The sequence below is a fragment of the Mesoplodon densirostris genome, chromosome 8 (genome assembly GCF_025265405.1).
Source record: "Mesoplodon densirostris isolate mMesDen1 chromosome 8, mMesDen1 primary haplotype, whole genome shotgun sequence".
NCBI lineage: Eukaryota > Metazoa > Chordata > Mammalia > Artiodactyla > Ziphiidae > Mesoplodon > Mesoplodon densirostris.
This window is the reverse complement of record NC_082668.1, coordinates 104,129,433-104,145,355: the sequence shown is the minus strand read 5'-3', so window position 1 is coordinate 104,145,355 and position 15,923 is coordinate 104,129,433. Positions and strand designations below refer to the sequence as shown.

General features: G+C 45.0%; 1 protein-coding gene across 1 annotated transcript in view; it reads right to left on the bottom strand.

The window, feature by feature from the left end:
- Window positions 1–11,358, bottom strand: part of MAP3K2 (mitogen-activated protein kinase kinase kinase 2) — a 90,337-nt gene extending 78,979 nt beyond the window's left edge. Inside the window, exon 1 of the mRNA XM_060106081.1 lies at window positions 11,273–11,358. The gene's annotated coding sequence lies outside the window, so the exon portion shown is untranslated. The remainder of the gene's footprint in view (window positions 1–11,272) is intronic.
- Window positions 11,359–15,923: the final 4,565 nt, after the last annotated feature.

The following is a 15,923-nucleotide window of genomic DNA, read 5'->3' as shown; positions in this document are numbered from 1 at the left end:
CCTGCGCTTGCACACAGGCTTCTTAGCGGCTGCAGCAGCAGCCTTAGCATTTTATGCCCGCCTCTGGGGTCCACGCTGATAGCCGAGGCTCGCGACCGTCTCTGGAGCTCGTTTAGGCGGTGCTCTGAATCCCCTCTCCTCACGCACAACAAAGCAATGGCCTCTTCTTGCCTCTTAGGCAGGTCCAGACTTTTTCCAGGACCCCCTCCCAGCTAGCTGTGGTGCACTAGCCCCCTTCAGGCTGTGTTCACGCAGCCAACCCCAGTCCTCTCCCTGAGATCTGAACTCAGAAGGCAAAGCCTCAGCTCCCAGCTCCCACCCGCCCCAGTGGGTGAGCAGACAAGCCTCTCGGGCTGGTGAGTGCTGGCTGGCACCGATCCTCTATGCAGGAATCTCTCCACTTTGCCCTCTGCACCTCTATTGCTGTGCTCTCTTCGTGGCTCCGAAGCTTCCCCCCGTCACCACCCATCTCCACCAGTGAAGGGGCTTCCTAGTGTGTCAAAACTTCTCCTCCTTCACAGCTCCCTCCCAGAGGTGCGGGTCCCATCCCTATTCTTTGGTCTCTGTTTTTTCTTTTTTCTTTTGCCCTACCCAGGTATGTAGGGAGTTTCTTGCCTTTTGGGAAGTCTGAGGTCTTCTGCCAGTGTTCAGTAGGTGTTCCACAGGAACTGTTCCACATGTAGATGTGTTTCTGATGTATTTGTGGGGAGGAACGTGATCTCCATGTCTTACTCCTCTGCCATCTTGCAGGTCTTCCCCAGTTTATTTTTGTTGCTCCAAGATCATTATTAAAATAGCATCCTTTCACTCTCAAAAGTAGCCCAGTTTGGATGACTAATTATGAGGTCACCCTAATATGTCTGTCTCTCCCCAACCAGAATGGAGTCTATGACTACAGGAACAATGATCAATTTATTTATCTTCAGTGCTAACACAGAGAAGGCAGTCAAACATTTTAGTAATAACTGTGCACATGAACAGCTAAAACTAGATAACAAACTTACTAAAAGCTTATTTTACTGATTCCTAAGATTTTTCAATAAACATTCAGTGAATTTAAAAATTAAAATAGAAAGAAAAACAATGTGAATACTTCCATTAAAAAATCACTTATAGGGCTTCCCTGGTGGCGCAGTGGTTGAGAGTCCGCCTGCCGATGCAGGGGACATGGGTTCGTGCCTCAGTCTGGGAAGATCCCACATGCCGCGGAGCGGCTGGGCCCGTGAGCCATGGCCGCTGAGCCTGCGCGTCCGGAGCCTGTGCTCCGCAACGGGAGAGGCCACAACAGTGAGAGGCCTGCATACCGCAAAAAAAAAAAAAAAAAAAAAAAATCACTTATATACTCCAACAACACAATGAAAAAATTATCATTAATAAAACATCCGTACAGCCTTTTAGGTCTGATTATACAAGAGAAAACAGGCTGGAATAATATCTTCAAAATGCTGAGGGAAAAATAACTGCCAATCTAGACTTTCACTCACAACTAAAATGTCATTCAAGAACAAGAGCTAAAAATTTCCAACAAACAGAAATCGTAATTTATCACCAACAGACCCTTCTTAGTTGAGGAACTTCTAAAGGATATACTTCATGAAAAAGGAAAGTGATTCCAGGAGAACAAAAGCTGGAAAAAACTGGTAAACGTGGTTAACTTACACATATATTAATTGTATTAATAGAATAAAATGCTTAATTCGAGGAACTGAAAAATAGCAAGGTAGAATTATTGTACCAAATGACTATAACGAAAGGAGGGACTCATCCATAGTGGCCTTCTTCTGGAAGCTTGTTCCTTCTACCACCACCACCTCCAACCACCCATTTGATTACTAAGTGTCACCAAATTAGCTCAGTGTGGTCCCACACCATAACTGATGGTCCAGAGGTGGGCAATTGGCCCAAGCAGGAGCAAACACGGACAATCTTTAGAAACTACAAACAGATTACCAAAAGCAAAGAGTGGAGTCAACAGGTCCCAAATTGTGTTAATGAAGTGCTACATGCCTTGTCCATGTCTCCTCCTATTTCTGCTGTCTGAAATGCTTCCTCCCTTTTTCTATTTGTCTAAACAAGGACCCAGCTTAAGCCTCCCCTACCCCCCGCATCTGGACATCTTTCCTTCTATACATAAGAAGTGGAAAATAATTAACCTCTGTGGACTGCCAGTGTACTAGGAATTTCACATACATTTACTGCTTAACCTGAACTGCCCTGGAATGACGGCACTTGCTGTCTCTCCACCCATCACAGCAGTCACTTTTCTTCAAGGATATTACCTTACTTAACAGCTTCCCAACCATGCTTTATGTTTACATGTGTTCTCTGCAGCTTGACTATAACATTCTCCAATACAGGAACCATGCATTCTACTTCATTCTTATCTCATCTGCTGTACTTCTCCCCTCCCTTTCGAAATACACCCTTCCTATTTCTCAATCCCTTCTCATTACTACTGCAACTACCACTAATAACGAAAGCTACTATGTACAATATTTTACAGTGTGCTGACGCTCTGCTAAATGCTTTACAAACATTTCATTTAATCCTCACGATAATCCTGTAAAGTAGGTATTATCTCCCCATTTCACAGAGGAAGAAAAAGGCCTGGAGATTTTAAAGAACGTGCTCTCTCACAGGAGGATGAACCTAGATCTATAAAATATCACTGTGGACTCCCGCAAATACCGCATCCCCTACTGTGGTTTCCCACCCCTCACTCTCACCTGCAGTGATAGTTTGTACCATGTCAAACTACATTTCCCAGAATCCTCTTCCCACATGGTTCCAGGTTAGAGCTGGCCAAAGATGGAAATTACTCTCGGAAGATTATGGTTAGATGCAGAGTTGCCAGAAGATTTCACCGTGTCTCTGCTCTCCCCTGTACTGCATGCGGCTCTTCTTCCTGATTGCCAACCCTGCTGACCAAACAGCAACCTCAGCCCCACCACCAAAAGCCTGACAGAAGACCACAGAAGAGGGAGCTAGGCAGAGGCAACAGCTTTCCATACTTTCCACCAGCTCTACTGTGCAGTCCCACTCCAGCATCTGGGCATACCTAGCTTCTCAGATTCACCTGCAAACTCTGACTTGCCCACTGCACCATTGCTTCAGGAAGGCTTATTAGTGACTTCTCTGATCTGCCGATTCCCCCATACAGACTCTGGTTTCCAAGTTTCTCCCACAACTCCGTAAGGTCTTCCTCCTTTCATAAATCCCTTAATTCCATAATACCATAGCAGTTCTTCTTCTGTGACTGAATCCTAACTCATGCAACTACTCAAGACTCCCCCCATCTACTGACCAAGATCTCTGCAACTTTCCCTTTTGAGATCTTCCTGCATAACCAAATCTAGGCCACTCAGTCCTGTCATAATCTCCAATCAAGCCTTCTTTTTTTTTTTTTTTTTTGGTACGCGGGCCTCTCACTGTTGGGGCCTCTCCCGCTGCAGAGCACAGGCTCCGGACGCGCAGGCTCAGCAGCCATGGCTCACGGGCCCAGCCGTTCCGGGCATGTGGGATCTTCCCAGAACGGGGCACGAACCCGTGTCCCCTGCATCGGCAGGCGGACTCTCAACCACTGCGCCACCAGGGAAGCCCAAGCCTTCTTTTATATAGGTCCTGAGCTGCCCATCTTTGAAAACAGGCTGAAGTGTCCCGCATTCTAAAGAAGCCATATCTCCCTTACTTGATCCTCCCATTTGCAAAAGAGCAAGATTTACATGAGAGAAAACACTAGAGTGGATATCAGATTAACAAAAGCCAATACCAATTTATTAACTAAGGACAAAATAAGCTAAGCACTCTTAAGGTACTTCTGTGCTTTGGTTAGAGATGTGAAGATGGAGAAAGAAAGAATAAGGATACAGAAAGATTCTGAGGAAAAAAAAATTTGCTGATGTATAATTTGTCCCAAATGTTTTTTCCATTGGGAAGTAGAAAGCTTCATTCTTTTATGTAATCGTTTTGGGCTTATCCAAGTACATCCATAAATTATTTTAAAATTTCTAGTGGGCATAAAAGACTGCATGTACAAGTTTTCCAATACTATTTTTCTCCTTTTCCAGAAAGATCTTCCCTCCCTTTTGGCTAAAGTATTTCCAAAAATGTATTTCACTAGTCTTGGCTCCCCATTCATGAGAATAACGTAGTTCTTCTCTGTTATTTTCTAGGGTTCAATGCTTACTATCCTGGATTTTATCACTAAACTGATCTATGAGTGATTCTGATTTCTATCGCATCAGTCCTGAAGTTATTCATTCACTCTTTCAACAAGCATTTACTGAGAGCCTACCATAGGTTATCATAGTTCAACACAGGTACTTGGCTATAAACTACCTTTAAGTAAAAAATCTCATTCTGACAAATTAATCACATTTAAAGAGAGCTATTTATCTTCCAAATGCTGCCCTATAACTAACATTCCCTGGACTGTTGTCATCTTAACAACCTCCTAACCAAGAAAACTTAAATCTCTTTTGACTCTTTACTATTTTCTATTATGTTGTGGATCTCACAGAATCAGAGACTAGACAGGTCCTTAAGAAATCAACTAGGGCAACTTTTTCAAATTCAGAAATGTTGAAGTGGGCTTCCCTGATGGTGCAGTGGTTAAGAATCCACCTGCCAATGCAGGGGACAGGGGTTCGAGCCCTGGCCGGAAGATACCACATGCCACGGAGCAACTAAGCCCATGTGCCACAACTACTAAGCCTGCGCTCTAGAGCCCGTGAGCCACAACTACTGAGCCTGTGCACCACAATTACTAAAGCCCACGTGCCTAGAGCCTATGCTCCGCAACGAGAAGCCACCGCAATGAGAAGCCTGCGCACCGCAATGAAGAGTAGCCCCTGGGCTTCCCTGGTGGCGCAGTGGTTGGGAGTCCGCCTGACGATGCAGGGGGCACGGGTTCGCGCCCTGGTCCGGGAGGGTCCCACATGCCTCGGAGGGACTGGGCCCGTGGGCCATGGCCGCTGGGCCTGTGCGTCCGGAGCCTGTGCTCTGCAACGGGAGAGGCCACAACAGTGAGAGGCTCTCGCGTACCGCAAAAAAAAAAAAAAAAAAAAGAGTAGCCCCTGGTCGCCAAGACTAGAGAAAGCCCGCACACAGCAACAAAGACCCAATGCAGCCAAAAATAAACAAAAATTAAAAATAAAAGTTTTTTTAAAAAAAGAAATGTTGAAGTCACTTTATCACAGTCTATTTCTAATTAATGGCAGATTTAAGACTCACCTCAGGCTTCCTACCTACCATCAGTGTTCAACAAACTGCATGAAATACAGTTTGTAGTTTGTGGTACTCACTTCAGGAACACTAGGCAAGATACATCCCTGAGTAAACCTTCTAACCCTAAGGCAGTATGCAACAGTCCATGACTATGGGACATAACTTTGAGACGCTGATTAATATACGTTACATGATCTAAGAACACATAACTCATCTATCCTTTCTCATATCATGGGGCAAGATTTATATATGCAGGTACATGGTGGTTTGGGGGTGAAGTCAATAGAATGCAGCCAGGTACTGCTCACAAGTCGGATGGTTAGTGTTGCACCATCTCTCAAAGTAGATCTTCATCAACACTAAGGCTGAGTACCTTCTACTTCTTTCATTTCCTTTTAATGTCTAAGCAAATCAGAAAGTTTGTAAATATAGTTTGACATTATTTCATACTATACAATAAAATATTACTAATTTTACAAAGCAGTTAACAGGCTACTTAAAAATGCCTAAACTGATTTAAAAATACATTGAAGTCATCATATAAATCATGATATTAATTCTCCTTAAATTTAGGTAGAGGACATTGGTCTCATTTCTTTCATATTAAAACAAAAGAACAAAATATTTTGGGTTAATTTAAAACTCCACAAATACGATTAAAATATAGCCAAGTCAGTCAAACTTAAGAGTAATCACAAACTTATCAAATAATGATAATGATAATGAAGCATCTTCAAGTCACAAATCTAAAATACAATATGAGTTGGAAGTATTTAACTATTATTTAACAATAGCACAGAAACAATTGAAAACTGGCTTCACCTTAGACTGCAGATCTGTTCTCAAAGACTTACAAAAATAATAAATATTATCTCATATACTCCCACTAGCTCCTATTAATAATTTTCAAAAACTTTTCGAGGGACTTCCCCGGTGGTGCAAGACCCTGTGCTCCCAATGCAGGGGGCCTGGGTTCAATCCCTGGTCGAGGAACTAGATCCCACATGCATGCCGCAACTAAGAGTTTACATACCACAACTAAGAAGCCCGTGTGCCGCAACTAAGGATCCCGCCTGCCACAACTAAGACCTGGTGCAACCAAATAAATATTTTTTTAAAAAAAACAACAACTTTTCCACAGCCTTGCCTCTGTGGTAGAGCTGTTCACAAATACTTAATTTTCTCCTGGGCATATGGAAGTATTTTATTGAACTTCCCCACCTTGTTCAACTCAGGCAGGCACGACCTTTTAAGACTCCTATAACAGTGCAAAAGGAGGTCTCTTCTGTCAACTCCCTATTCACTTAATAAACATTTGGCAACAGGCATTGTGCTCGGTGTTGGGGCACCAAAATCAACAAAACACTGCCTCTGTCCTTGAAGAGCCAGCTTCCCAGTGGAAGGCACAGAGATGTGCACAGTGCAATGCGGTCAGTGGGTGGTCGAGGCAGGTGCAGAGTGCCCAGGGAGCATTGTGCCTGAGGGGACCCCATCTGGGAATTATCACAAGAATACTGATAAAATCATATCTTAAACTATTCTTTTAATTGGTCATCATTAATAATTAAAGTCCACACTAAATGACTAACTGCACAACTGGGGGGAAAACTCTAGAAAAAACTTCTGAAGTTTATAAACACCACAGTGCTTTTTAAATTTATGGGACATGAATCTCAAGAGTAACACTCCTGAACACTTACAAGAAAGGTGGTGAGCTAGTTACCAGAGGAACTCCAAAGAAGATTCTACCCCTATCCTCCTGACAAAGTATGCATAACAAAAAAAAGTAAGCAACAAAAGTAACAATAAAGGCAACAACACAAGAGATGTTACAAAGCAAATATGTGATTAACCAGAATGAGAAACAGTCAGCCAATGTTCCTAATAAATCCCAGGGATATCCTAGATAAAAGATGAAATTATACAGACATGTTTCTTATAAATGTGTGTGTATAAAGAGGTATACCTCTCACAACGCTTAGAGAATAAGGGAAAAGTTTTTTAATTTCCATATATACAGCTCATCCTGTTTATAAAAGAGATGTGTGGAAAACCTTCATGTAAACTTGCTTCATGAATTAAATCATATTTTTAATGAGAAAATGTGTTACTTAAGTAGGTTCTATTATGAACCCTTCATTAAAACAATCACCTACTAAATGTCAGTTAATTCGTTGGGAAATAAATTCAATTTTATATTACACATAGTTGATTTATTTCTATGTGGCTAAATTAAAGTGAGGTTTGCCTCTAAATGTAACCAACATGTCTCATTATCAGAAATTCACAATGTTTACTAACAATCATTATGACGTAAGAATACAGGGTGAAATTTAAAAACTTATAATCCTTGCACTTCACAGAATGGTAGAATTAGGCCTAGAGTTTAGATCTTCTGATTCTCAATCCAGTGCTCCTTTGTATTACACCAGAAAATGGACAGTTTTGTCAAAACGTTTTTTAGTAAGGCCATTCTCCCTTTATTGTATTTCTGGCTATTCCTGTGCAACAAATATTGGCTAAGAAAAACTGAAAAGAAACACACTCCTTGAGGGAATTCCCTGGTGGTCCAGTGGTTAGGATTCCATGCTTTTACTGCCAAGGGCCTGGGTTCAATCCCTCATCGAGGAACTAAGATCTCACAGCCACACAAGCTATGTGGCACAGCCAAAAACAAAAAAAAAAAACGAAACACACACACATTCACACACACACTCACACTCCTTGAGACAGATGAAAGAGTACAGGAAAAGACAGGCATTGAATTTTTCTCATTTTTCTCGGGCCAGGTTTCTTTTTATTCATAAGAGGAGATACCTTGAATTCATGATTAAAAATCTTTAAAATCCTAGAAATCAGAACCTGATTAATATAGCTGCATAGATTTTTACAATTCCTGTGATGTTGTTACTATCTAAAGACCAACAAAGGATCGTTAACATTGAAATTCAAAAGTTACCTTGACAAGGATCAGCAATAGATGCAGCAATAGATAAAACTATTAGGTGAAAGATGACTGGAGAACAGGCCAGCACTAGAGTGCTAATTTATCATGCCAGACTACTTGCCAACTGCAATGGGGAAAATCTACCTCACCTTAACCCCCCATAACCAAGTGATCAAACTCAGCATCACAAATAACAGGACTTGACAATATACATCCCCTGATGGGAAGCAATATAAAGCACACAGCAACACTCAGTAGTTATTCTTGCCCAAAATATTTAATTTGAAACTAATCAATCCTTTAAACCTAGCTTACAGTTAGTGTAGGGGGAATAGAGGAACATGCTAAATGACACGAGGGAAAAAAATCAGACAAATCCAGAATGTGACTCATTTTATAAGGTAACTGGCTTGATCTCTGAAACAAAACAAAACAAACAAAAAACCCCACCATTTTAAAAGGGAGAGGTAATGGGACTTCCCTGGCATTCCAGTGGTTAAGACTCCGCACTTCCACTGCAGGGGGCACGGGTTCGATCCCTGGCCAGAGAAATAAGATCCCACATACCATGTGGCACAGCCAAAAGACAGATAGATAAATAAAAAATAAAAATAAATAAAAGGGGGAGATGAGGCTGTTCTAGATTCAAAGAGATCAAAGAGACCTAACCAAATGCAGTGAATAAACCTTGATGGGATCCTGGTTTGGTGGGGTTGAGTATAAAAAGCCATAAAAGACCGTGCAGCACAAATGGGGAGATTTAAACATGGATGGATACTAGATTACATTTAAAAATGATCAATAAGAAACTATTAACTATCAATAAAAAGTATTAACTAAGAAAGTTAACAATAATGGTATTTTGGCTATGTAAGAAAATGTCCTTATCTTTGGAGATGCAAGCCGACATATTTAGGGGTAAAGTGTCATAATGTTTACAGCTTAGTTTTCAAATGGTATGGCCAAAAATAATATACGCGTATTTATACACAAAACAAATACGGCAAGACGTCAACAAATGAAACTAGAGAGTTATCATATGGATGTTCAATATTACCAACTTCCTGTGTACTTGAAATTGTTTTATAATAAAAAGTTGGGGCTGGGTTTGGGGGTGGTGGTGGGAGGGAGACTAGAGAGCTCCGATTCTACAGGGAAAAAAAAAAAATCAACCTGAAACCAAAGCTGTGGGCACTGCCTAGAACCAAACATGATTTCATTTTAACATAGCATCTATTAAATATAGTTTACCCCTTTGGTAGCAATAAGGTAAACTAGGAATGAAAGTTCCAACTAAAACACTGCTTAAAAGATTGAATCTATAATGTAATCCAATTATTTAAGATAAATCTTTAATAGTTAATTCTTTCAAGAGAGACACACGGGGCTTCCCTGGTGGCACAGTGGTTGAGAGTCCGCCTGCCGATGTAGGGGACACGGGTTCGTGCACCGGTCCGGGATGATCCCACATGCCGCGGAGCGCCTGGGCCCGTGAGCCATGGCCGCTGAGCCTGCGCGTGAGAGGCCCGCGTACCGCAAAAACAGAAAAGAGACACATGGAGAGCATGACTGGATAAGCATTCTACAATGATACTATATTCAACAAGACTCACCATACATTTATACTTTAACCAAACAACAAATCAATCTGTGAACCATCCACTTCTTAACTATATAATTCGACCTTTTCTCTTACAGACATTAACAAAGACATTCAACTACAAATTTTCTTAAACCTGAGAATACACTAAAGGAAATTATAAAGTACTACAATTTGGGGCATCAATAGATTTCTTAAACATTTACAACTATGCATGAAGCTTGAATTACTCAAAGGGACTTATCAACACTTTCTTCTGTAAAGAGAAATGTAAAGGAACTTTAGTTTTTCCCTAACCATAACCAAAGAAACAGTACAGGCCAATGTTAAAATTAGAGTTTCAATTAGTTTATAAACACTCATTAGTTGCTACATACAAAGGAAAGAAAAAAATCACACCATTAAAAGATAACTTTTTACAATATTCTGCACATTAAATTTTGACACTCTACTCAGAAATATTGCACAAATTAACGCACAAATTACTAAGCGTGTTGCCATTGCCACATAATCCAGCAACAAATTTTGCAATAAGGAAATCTCAAGGAAATAACCCAACTGCGAGTTCCCTGTACGCATCAAGAATTACACAAAATTGTAACTTTTCAAGAAACATGGAGTTCTACCAAATCTATTTCTTCTTTTTGATGAGAGGAAATATTTTCTGCTCATTCAGTCCCACTGCAAAAAAAAAAAGGTAAAGGTGCATGGAGTCACCTTTTAAAAGTAATTTAAAAAAAAAAAAGAGCCAAGAAAATCATCTGTCTAGGCTGCAGCAAAACACATCGAACAGCCTACATTACGGGCAAATGAACTCTACCTATGTATTTAGAATTTACTCCGAAGAAGGAACTTTCCAGCTATTCTCATTTTCCTCACAAATTTATTTTCGCAAGACCCAGAAACCGGTTCTACAAAAAAGACATCATATTCGAATCAAGACTTTCCCAGATTACAAAGCTGCACGACCTTGGGCAAGTTCTTGAATCTGAGCCTCGATTTTTTCAACTGTAAAGTGGGGAGACACGTACCCACCTCACTGGGCTTCGAAGGTGAAGTGAGACAACGCACGACAAATACCGGGAGCGCATTAAGTGCTAAGTGCTAGCTAAACGGTCCGTAAACAGAAAGGGGCCTCGACCCTAACCACTAGTGAACCACGAGGTAACAGTGCAAAGACAAGCACTTTCTCGCTCACTGCATATAACATTTCTGCTTCTGCCAAGGACCAGGGACAATCTTCCTTCCCAAAGCCCTGCAGAGTACGCGTCTGACAGCTCCACCGCCCAGCAGTCTAGTTCGCTCAGACCTGGACTTCAGTACAGGATGCAGGGGGCCAGAAGCCCGCCCACCCGGAGCGAGGCAACCACCTAGCGAAACCTCCGCCCCAGGAGCAGCGCACAGGCGAGGCCCCCTCCCCACGTCCGGCCCGCACCCCCGCCCCCGCCCCCGCCCCCACCCCCACCCCCACCCACATGCGCGCGCCCGAGCACACGTACCGGCCGCTCCGCCGGGACATAGGGAGCCGCAGGCCCACCCCTCCGCCCCCGCGCGGCCTGTCACCGCGCCCCCCGGTCGGGGGAGGCTGCGGGACCCCGGGAGCCGGAGGGGCGCACGAGGAGTCGGGCGCGGGTCGGGGGGCCAGGCCCGTCCCTCCTTCACATGGAGCGCGACCGGGCGCGTGGACCGTGGCGGCCGGCCGGAGCCTCTCGGAGCCCCTCGGTGCTTCTCGCCGCCGCGGCCCGGAGGCCCGCGGGAAGCTGGGTAGGAAAGGAGGAAGCCGCGGCCGGGCGCCGCCGAGGCCGGAGAAGGGGCGGGAGCAGCGACTCCGCGGCTGGGAGCGCCGGGCCTCCCGGTCGTGGTCGCTGCCGCCGCCGCCGCGGGCCGCAGGACCCCCGAACGCCGCACCCAGCGGCCGCACCGCCCTCGTCAGGAGCCGCTGCTGAGGGCAGCCCGGCCGCCACTACACACGGACCCGTGACGTCGGGCGTAGCGCGGCACACGTCACGGCCGGCTCGCTCGTGCGCGCGCAGCCCTCCGCCTGTCGGGAGCGGAACCCGTCGTGGGCGCGCGCCCGCCCGGAGCGCCGCGCGCAGGCCGAGGGGAGCGTGTCCGCGCCTGCGCAGTGGCCGGATGCGTCCACGCACGTCCCGCTGCCCACGCCCGCTCCGCCGTGCGGAGATTCCCGGCCCGAGCTGCCGCGCCGCCTTGTACTTAGGTAGCTAAACGGTCCATAGCTACCGGTTCCCGGCCGGTGAGCCGCGCGCACACACACGCGCGCACGCATCTCGGTCCCCTCGCATCTGCGGGCGTCCTCGGCGCCGAGATTCCAAAGCAAACCTCGAAAAGGGTCTCCCGCGTGGCTTCGGGCAGAGCGGGAGCAGCAGAGCAAGAAGAGGCTGCGACCCACTTCGAGTCCATGGCAAGTCGTTTGCAGGCGAAAAGCCATCCGCCTCTTCGTTTTTGGATCTGGCTTCAGAATTTTTTCCTAAAGGACTTAAAAAAGTCTTGTCGGCTTGTCACCTGACCGTAAACCACCCCCCTGGAGATCAGCCTTCTACGTTTTATAGTTGTTTTCTGTTTAGTTATTACATGTATGTATTCGAGGTCGGCCCAGCAAGTATTACCTTTTCAGTTTAACAGATGTGGAAATCTCGGCCCAGAGAGATGAGTTGACACCCCACCCCCAGAACTCGTGGCAGGGTCTAAAACCCAATCTCTTTCACTGAATCCATTTTCACTCCCTCTCGTCCCGCGGGATAAAATACAAATTCATCGTGCTAGCGTTGGAGGCCTCTGTGATGTGACTAACGTACACACTACTCTGATCCGGAAAGTATCTGTCCCGCCCCATCTCTTCTTTCCTCAAACACCTCCTTACAACTTCCTGTGCCATTTCTCCTCTCTCTCAGCATCTGCTTGGTTTCTCGGCAAGTTGTGGGTCCACCCGCTTCCTGACTTTTCCAGACCGAGAGTTGGGGGCGGCACCCACCCAGAGGTAAGCAACTGCCCCAACTCAGGGCCCTAGAGGGCAGGGGAGCTGGCATCCATGGGGCAGGGACTGAGGAGGAGGATGTTATGTAATAAAATATCTGGATCCCCTTCGTGGAATTTTTATTACAGACCCATTAGCGGTGTTGTCAAAGGAGCAGGAACAGAGATGTTCATTGGCAGGTTTTTGTAACAGTGAAAGCCTGGAAACCTAAATGACTATAAGACTGAGCTGACAGTGGTTCATCTGCTCTGCGGAGGATTAGGCAGCCAACACAAAGAAGGGCTAATGCTGAAGGACTTCAAAAATACACAGCTAAATAGAAAAGCAGATTGCTCCCACTAATTTAAGAAGTGGAGGAACTTTAAGCTTACATACGCATAAAATCAGTCTTTAAGATTGCTTTTGGAGGCTTCCCTGGTGGCGCAGTGGTTGAGAGCCTGCCTGCCGATGCAGGGGACACGGGTTCGTGCCCCGGTCCGGGAAGATCCCACATGCCGCGGAGCGGCTGGGCCCGTGAGCCATGGTTGCTGAGCCTGGGCATCCGGAGCCTGTGCTCCGCAACGGGAGAGGCCACAACAGTGAGAGGCCCGCGTACCGCAAAAAAAAAAAAAGATTGCTTTTGGTTCTAACATCTAAGCCTGGTAGACCACAGAAAAAAAGGATCTCGGTATGCTTGGGCAGGATTTAAATCTTAAACGTCTGTATTGTTTTCAACAATCCCTGGCCTGACCACATAGCAGGCGCTCAATAAATACTTGTTTACTAAATAATCTAGAGATGGAGACGGATTTTTCTTCACACCTCTGCTCACTCCTTCCCTCCCTACCCGGGGGCTTCATCCACCACTGGTTCCTTAGAAGCACCCCCCCCCCCGTGTACATTAATAATAGTCTCTTTTTTCTTTTTCTCCAGTCTCTTTTTACATTGGTGAGACTCTTGCTTAGACGTTAAATTTCTGGCATCCTGGGTTACTTTAGTATATATGATTACAAATTCGTGATCTCAGGCTTTCTTTTCCTGGATGAAACCTTCATTGCACAAATATTTTTTGCTTTTGCTTCCCTGCTCTGTGCCTGGGATTACAATGATAAAGTGGTAGTCCCCATCCTCTTCCAGGAACTCAGAATCTTTTGAGGAGAGCAGACTGGTAAATGAATCATTATAATACCAAGTGACGTGCCCCATAGCAGGATGTTTATGAGGTGCCACAGCAGTGGAGAGGAAGATAGCACAAGGGTACCCAAGGAGTGAAGAAAAACTTGCGAGAGGAGGCATGATGTGTTTGTTTTCTGTTGCTGCATGACGAATGACCAGAGACTTAGTGGCTTCAAACAACACCTGTTTATTAGCTCACAGTTCTGTAGGTCAGAAGTTTGCACAGCATCCTGGCTGGGTTACCTCTGGTCAGCATCACAGGCTGAAAGCAAGATGTCAGCTGGGCTGAGTGCTCATCTGAAGTCCCTGGGAAAGATCTGCTTCCAACCTCGTTGTTGTTCGCAGAATTTGGTTCCTGGTGGTTGTAGGGTCGAGGTCCCCATTTCCTTGCAGGCAGTCAGCCAGAGCTTGCTGTGGGCTCCTAGAGCCCACTCGCATTCCTTGCCGTGTGACCCCCTCCATCCTCAAAGCCAGCAGCAAAGGATTTCTTGCACACCATATCCCCCTATACATGTTGAATATCTGACTTCCTCTTTTGCTACCAGCCAGAGGAAACTGTCTGCCTTTAAAGAGTTCATATGATTAGATCAGGCCCACCCAGACCCACTGTCCTACAACATAACCATAGGAGTACAGCTCATTGTATTCACAGTAGCCAGGGTTATGCAGGCCATGTCCACCAATGGGCAGGAATTTTCAGGGACACAGGAGAATCCTGCGCACCACACACGGTGAGCTAAAACTTGGTTCAGGGTAGTTATTTGCTGGGAGAAATAAGGATGGAGGAGTGGGCATTCCCAAGCAGAGGGAATCGAGTATGCACAAGCTTGGAAGTGTAAAAGAACATGCCCTGTCCAGGGAACGGCAAGAGTTGCTGGCCTTGGGGTGTTGGAAGAGATGCAGGCAGGGGATAAGGCAGAGAAGGAAGAGAGCAAGAGCAAGGGTGTTGGAGCGGGCTAAATGTCTTAAGTAAGGAGGTGAATGTGTAAATCACAGCAGTGGCTGTGAAAGTGATTTGAAGAATGTCGGTTGAGATGCATTCAGCTGCAAGGAACAAAACACCCGGACCAAAAACAGCTTAAACAGTGAAGTTTATGTTCTCGTATAACAGAAATCCAATAGATGGCTCCAAAGTTGGTTAGGGCTGTGAACTGTAATCTCTGCAGTCAGAAGATGGCTGCCTCAGCTTCCAACATTATGACCTCCCACTCAAGAAAGAGGGGAAAACGTCTTTCTCTCTTCTCTCTCTCTCTCTTCATTTTTTTGTTTTTGCTTTGTTTTGGCCACGCTGTGCAGCTTGCGGGATCTTAGTTCCCTGACCAGGGATTGAACCTGGGGCCATGGCAGTGAAAGCGCCAAGTCCTAACCACTGGACCGCCAGGGAAGTCTCTCTCTCTCTTTTTAATAAACGTTTAATTTTAGAATAGTTTTAGATTTACAGAAAAATTGAGATGATAGTACAGAGGGTTCCCATATACCCCACACCCAGTTTCCTCTGTTATTCATATTTACATTAAAATGGTACATTTGTCACAATTAGGGAACCAATATTAATACATTATCATTAACTAAAGTCCATACTTTATTCAGACTTCCTTAGTTTTTTTACTTAATGTCCCTTTTCTGTTTCAGAATCCCATCCGGGACACCACGTTACTCTTAGTCATCATGGCTCCTTAGGCTGCTCTTGGCCATGACTTCCCTTGTTTTGGATGACCCTGACAGTTCTGCAGAGTACTAGTCAGGTCTTTTGTAGAATATCCCTTCGCTGTGCTATGTCTGCTGTTTTTCTGGTGATTAGACCAGGGTTATGGGTTTGGGGGATGCAGAGCACAGAGGTAACGTGCCATTCTCACCACAGCCTGTCAAGGATACATCCTATCCACGTGACTTATGACTGTTGAGCTTGACCTTGATTGCCTGTTAGAGGTCTGGTTCGTCAGGTTCCTACAGTCTTTTTGCCCCCCTTTCTATACTGTACTCTCTGCAGAGGAAGCACC